Source organism: Theropithecus gelada, chromosome 2, assembly GCF_003255815.1.
Source record: "Theropithecus gelada isolate Dixy chromosome 2, Tgel_1.0, whole genome shotgun sequence".
Taxonomy (NCBI): Eukaryota; Metazoa; Chordata; class Mammalia; order Primates; family Cercopithecidae; genus Theropithecus; species Theropithecus gelada.
The window spans coordinates 78856462-78862461 of record NC_037669.1 but is presented as its reverse complement, the minus strand read 5'-3'; positions in this window follow the sequence as shown (position 1 = coordinate 78862461).

Genomic DNA, 6000 nt, shown 5'->3' with positions numbered 1-6000 from the left:
ATGATAGGGCAATATCTATCAAAATTGCATACACATATTTTTTTGACTCAGCAATTCTAGATTCAAATTCTAGAATTTCAAATTTCTAATTCTACAAATATATCCCCAAATACACTTATTATGTGTAAAACACTAGGTGTTTTAGGTTGCATTGCATCCCTTCAAAATTATATGTTGAAATCCTAAGCCATGGTACCTCAGAATGTGAACTTATTTGGAGATAACATCTTTACAGAGGTAGTCAAGGTAAAATGAGGTCATTAGGGTGGACCCTAATCCATTATGACTGGTGTCCTTGTAAATACAGGAAATTTGGATACAGAAACATAGTCATAGAAAGAAGATGATGTGAGAAGACAGAGCAGAAAGATGGTTATCTATAAGCCAATGAGAGAGACCTGGAACTAGAAACTTCTAGCTCTGAGACTTCTAGCCTCAGAACTATTATACAATAAATGTCTGTGGTTATAGCCACCTAGACTAAGGAACTTCGTTGGGACAGCCCTATCCAACTAATACACAATTCCCTCATCACAGAATTGTGAAAAGAGAAGATTGGAAACAACCTAAATAACCATTAATGGGGAACTGGTTAAGTAAATTAAAGGTATAATGAATTTATGTGTGTGTGTGTGTGTGTACATATATATTCATTTATTGAATACCATACATCATTTTAAAAAGAAAATACTTTTTGTATTAATATATAAATAGCTCCAACACGGATAGTTAAATGAAAAAACAAGACACAGAACAATATGAAGGCCCGGTGTGGTGGCTCACTCCTGTAATCTTAGCACTTTGGAGGCTGAGGCAGGTGGATCACTTGAGGTCAAGAGTTCAAGATCACCCTGGCTAACATGGTGAAACTGTCGTCTCTACTAAAAATACAAAAATTAGCCAGGCATGGTGGTGGGTGCCTATAGTCCCAGCTACTTGGGAGGCTGAGGCAAGGGAATAGCTCGAACCTGGAAGCCAGAGCCTGCAGTGAGCTGAGATTGTGCCGCTGCACTCCAACCTGGGCAACAGAGTGAGACTCTGTTCTAAAAAAAAAAAAAGAACAATGTGAAAATTATGCCACCATTTAGGTGGCAGGGGAATAAAAATATACACACATAATTATTTGAATCTACTTAGAACTAGAACATCTCTGCAAGATCACAGAACTTTGAAATCTCTGGAGAGAACTGGACAGTTAAGGTTCTGAAGAAGGAATATTTTTCACTTTATAACCTTTTACTTTTTGAATTTTGAACCATAAGACTGCATTACTTATTCAAGAATAATTTGTGTTTATGTGGATATGTATATACATATAGTAGAGAAATTAACTGAAAAGAATATAAACACATAATCTTAGGGCAGTAAGATAACAGGTTATTTTTTATTCTTATCTCCTTTTTGCTTAAAGTATTACCTTTGCAATTAGAAAAACCACTACACTTTTAAACATATTATATACCATTTAAGGATAGGAACATAGAGACAATAAAAAGAGAATTGTCTTGTTTTGCTTTGCTTTTTAATCAACATGGTAGGAAGTACATTAATAGAAGGACCTTAGAAGCTTCCAGCTGAGAACCAGAAAATAAAAGCAATATTAAGTAATTTTCATGGTTATCTTAACTTCCACATACTAAGTCAAGGAGAATTACTTTATTTCAACAGATGCAAATGCAACAGCCTATTTTAATTCACTAGCTTGAAATATAGAACTCATCATTCATTGGGATGCCATTAAAATAAAGCCTACATGTGTCTACCCTGAGATTCAGTCTTCAGTAATAGTCCACCACTATAATTGTGAAGAATCAGGTGCCTTACCTTCATATGTAGACTATCATTAACTACATTATATCTGAAAGACTCTCTCGCAGAGGAGAAAAATAAAATTGAGGATAGGTATTTGAGCCATTATACACTCCTGTGTATAATGGATAACACCATAGGACTGACTGAGCTAAAGACAGCAATGATACTATTGTATGTGGAGCAAAACCACTCCCATAGGCATGCTCGAAGATAAACCATGAAAAAGAGAGCCCTGAATAATGTGAATTTTAATGCTGACTTTGAAAAGATTCATTTTTCTATAGGATAATCTGGGTCAGCAATAGACCTTTACAGATTTGCTAGTACTAAAGGTCTATGGAAAGAAATTGCTTATTAAAAGGGCTGAACAATTTGTATTCACTTGAGTTTACAAAGCAGACAACATATCATTCATAGCCCCATATTTATCTTTAATATGTGGCTATTCAAGAATGAGGTAGTTCAAATGGGTTTTTTATTTGCTGGGCTAAAAATAAAATCTTGTCAAACTCAGTAGAGAATTTACAAAGCATTGGGTAAGAATGGTTTTGCATTACAGGTGGATTTAAAATCCCAATTTTTTGAGTCAGATCCAAACACTTCTCAGTTTTTATTCTTCTCCCCATATAGCAGTTGGGATAAAATTCTTGGCTCTGCTTCAGAAGAGAAATAATACATTAGTATTTTACGATGGGCCTTAAAGAGGAATACTGAAGTAAAATCATGTCTCCATAATTTTCATCATTATGAAAAATGTTAAAGTATCTCAATGGTGGATACTCCCAGAAATTACCTTGGGCAACAGGAGGAAGGTATTCCCAACTACCCACTGCTGACTCCTTTGATAATTTTAAAATATGAGTGCAACTTCTTTAACACTTCTCCCATGATAAGTGAGGTCTATGTCCCCTCCCTTGAATCTGGACTGGTCTTAGTGACCAGTAACCAAGGGAATGCAGTGGAAGCGATGCTGCATAATTCTGAGGCTAAGTGAGAAAAGTTCATGCAGCCTCTTCTTTGTTTTCTTGGCATGCTCAGCATAGGGGGATGGCTAAGCTCCATATAACACATCTGATTACCCAAAGACCAACATGCTGGAAATGCCATGGTAGTCACATCCGCTGCAACCATGTGGGTAAGCCATCCTCATATGAGGATGCCCTGCCTAGTCAAGCTTCCAAATGACTGCAGCCCTGGATGACACCTGGCCCCATGAGAGATCCCAAATGAGAGCAGGTTAGCTAAGCCCTTTCCTAATTCCTGACCATCTAAATAATGAGCGAAAGAAAATGGTTATTTTAAGCTAATCAATTTGGGTAATTTTTATATAACAGTAATCAATACTCATAATCATAAAAGAGATAGATAATGTTTTAGCCTTTTAATGTCTCTAAAATCTAGGATCACAACCAACCTTTATTCCTTAAAAAGTAGCATCTTTCCAACCTGCTCTGATACTTCCAGGTTCTCAATATTACATTGATAGTCAAACAGAGTTTAGACTAAGCTAGTAAAGATTGGCCCGAGATGCCAATAACTTCAAGAACAATTGTTGGTCTCATATACCATCCCATACAATGGATCATTCATGAAAGCTGAACAAATGCTACCTTAGCAGAAAATCGGCACAGAGGAAGCCGTTGTTCAGGACATGCCGAAGGATCTGAGACTATTGACTACATAGAAACACTTCTCTTGAGCACATACGTTATACTCATGTCTTTTCTTATCCCTAAACATTTTTCATTCTCTGTATTATTCAAGCGCAGGACACAGTTTTGTTTTTTTGTATTGTCACCAAAGCACAGCCATGTCTAAGGCTAGTAACACAGGACACATCTAAAGATGGCAGAGTTTATGATAAAACTTAGTGAACGGTCCACAATTCATCACATAACTGATTGTTGCAGGACAGTTAAAGCCCCAAACCTAAATTTATTCTACATAAAAGTGGGATGATTCAATAGATTCACTGAGCTTCAGTTCTCACTTGGTTTGCCAATGAAGCCAAGAACTTCCTGAGATGGGTGAGCATTTTCAAATGATAAATGACAGAGCACCTTGACCACCACATCCATTTAGATAACCTCCATGTGGCGTTAGGATGAACTCAAGCAAAACAGACTGACTGAATTTTGCAGTTCTGGGTCCAATTCACTCATGACACTTGTCTCATCATGATGATAAATTCTCAAGCAGATAAGCAGGGGAGCCATACCTGTACCTCGGCTAAGGAGTGATTTTAAAAATCTTTCCTGAGTTGTAATATTCTATATGAATAATGTGATGTTCTGTTGCAAAGAAAATTCAAATTTCTTCCTTACAGACATTTTAATGATTTTCAATCACTTAACCTCTTTCTACATCACTTTCTCTATATATCAAGTGAAATTCAAGTTATTGCTTATAAGCAATTATTCAAAATTATTCAAAAGAAGAAATTTAATCAAAATTATAAATTAGTTTTAGTAATTGGAGGCATTTAAATAAAGAGCCCTGTATGATATCAATTGCATGCCCCATACCCTCTGAATGGTATTGATATAAGATGGGCATCCACTGTGTTTTCTTGACCAGCACCCACTCCCCCTTATTCTGGAAACTGAAACCTTATTTTCCTTGGAGAAACTTACCCTTTCCTCACCTTCAGGCCCTACATTTTGTGAGGGCTTTAGGCAGGGAAGATATAAGACTATTTTTGTTTTTCGTTTTTTGTTTTTTTTAAGACGGAGTCTCGCTCTGTCCCCCAGGCTGGAGTGCAGTGGTGCGATCTCGGCTCACTGCAAGCTCCGTCTCCTGGGTTCACGTCATTCTCCTGCCTCAGCCTCCCGAGTAGCTGGGACTACAGGCACCCGCCACCGCGCCCGGCTAGTTTTTTGTATTTTTAGTAGAGACGGGGTTTCACCGTGGTCTCAATCCCCTGACCTTGTGATCTGCCCGCCTCGGCCTCCCAAAGTGCTGGGTTGTATTTTTATAAAGTAAGTTGGTCTACATTGTGGAGAATGAGCTTTAGAGGCCCCAAGATGGAATCAGGAATATCAGTTGAGGGGATAGTTGTAGAAATTCCAGCATGTGATAATTATGTCCTGAACCAAAGTGGTAGTAATGAAGATGGAGAGAAGAAGTAGGATGAAGGTTAAAGTTATTGCAGATTGACTGGAGAGATAAGTAAAGAGAAGGAAGAGGGAGACATAGGTTGCTTGTTTGCAAATCTTGTGTTCTGTTGCAAACATCTTGAGGATAGAACCCATTTCTGGTTCATTCCAGTATCTCTCACTTAAGGAGGCCTTGGTTGAATCCAGCCTAGTGTGATGGTTAAGAGCTCAGATTCCAAAGCCAAACAGCCTGAGTCTGTCTTGGCTCTGAAACTTACTTAGCTGTATGACTTAAGCAATTTATCTAGTTCATTTGTGCCTCAGTTTCCTAATCGGCAAGATGAAGGAAATAATTAGACCTACTTCACTGGGTTGTCGTGAACATTAAATGAGTTATTCCATGAATAATACCCAGAATAGTTCTGGAGAATAGCAAGAACTATGTAAGTGGTTGATGGTATATTATAATATTCAACTAACACTATTTTTTAGTTTTATAATATTCAACTAACAAATATTATAATATTCAACTAACACTCCCCCCAAAAACATATATTTCAGGGGAAAATAAAAGGATCTTTTGACATAATTTATCTTGGTTATTTGCTTCTTGGTGCTGAAATGGAGAAAAGTTACAAGCTACTTTCTGTTAAAAATATTACAACAATATTTTAACAAGAATTCCCCCCACCAAAAAAAACCCTGACAGAATGAAAAATAACTGTTAACAGGCCAGAATCAAATTGGGAAAAGCAGGATGCCAGAAGGCAAAATCTGAAGCACATGCTATTTAATATCCTTATTAATGATCTGAAGCACAAAATAAATTGTACATTATTCTTATTTGCAGAAAATCATAAACAGTGAAAAATAGATCAACAGTACAGAATAATCCAGAGACCTTGGAGAGGCACACCAGTTTAAGTGTGATGAGTTCAATTTACAAGAACATAAAACAATACACTTTGGGAAAAATACTATGAGGCACAGACATAAACTGAGAATTCTAAAGAGCAAAAAGGCTTAAGAGGATTTGGGGTGATAGTCTACAACAAATTCACGAGAGCTTCCAATGTTATGCTAGTAGGAAAAA